Below are 489 nucleotides of genomic sequence, written 5' to 3' on the forward strand. Positions count from 1 at the left end.
CGGGAAGATATCCATTTCTCATTTCCTTGAAGAACGCCAGAACGACCTGCCGAGAACCTGTCATTCTCGAGTCAGTGGAAAAGCGGCTGGTGGTAGGATATAGCATTTCCGTTGATATTCTCGTCGATCTTTTTAGGCTTATGAGTACTCACTGCAGCCGGGGATTATCGACCTTAACGACGTATCCCCGACAAGCAGGTGAATATTGGCCTCGTGGAGCAGCGAGAAAATTTCCCTCTTTATTGATCTTGCTTTTCCTCCCCTCTCTTTCCCCTCTCTCCCTTAGCGACGGTTTATCGTTCGGGAAAGTTGGTGCGCGCGCGGGTCGCTGCGTCCGCGGTAAAACATGGCCGGTGACAACATCCTCTGCGCGGGGCCAGGGTTCAGGGGGCTTCTGGCCAGCGCTCCGTGCAAACTTAATACTTTCACTTTGGGCCTCGTGTGGGCATTGGTTTGCAGAAATGGGGCTCTCTGGCTGTGGCCTCATCG

Source organism: Penaeus monodon, chromosome 27, assembly GCF_015228065.2.
Source record: "Penaeus monodon isolate SGIC_2016 chromosome 27, NSTDA_Pmon_1, whole genome shotgun sequence".
Classification (NCBI taxonomy): Eukaryota; Metazoa; Arthropoda; class Malacostraca; order Decapoda; family Penaeidae; genus Penaeus; species Penaeus monodon.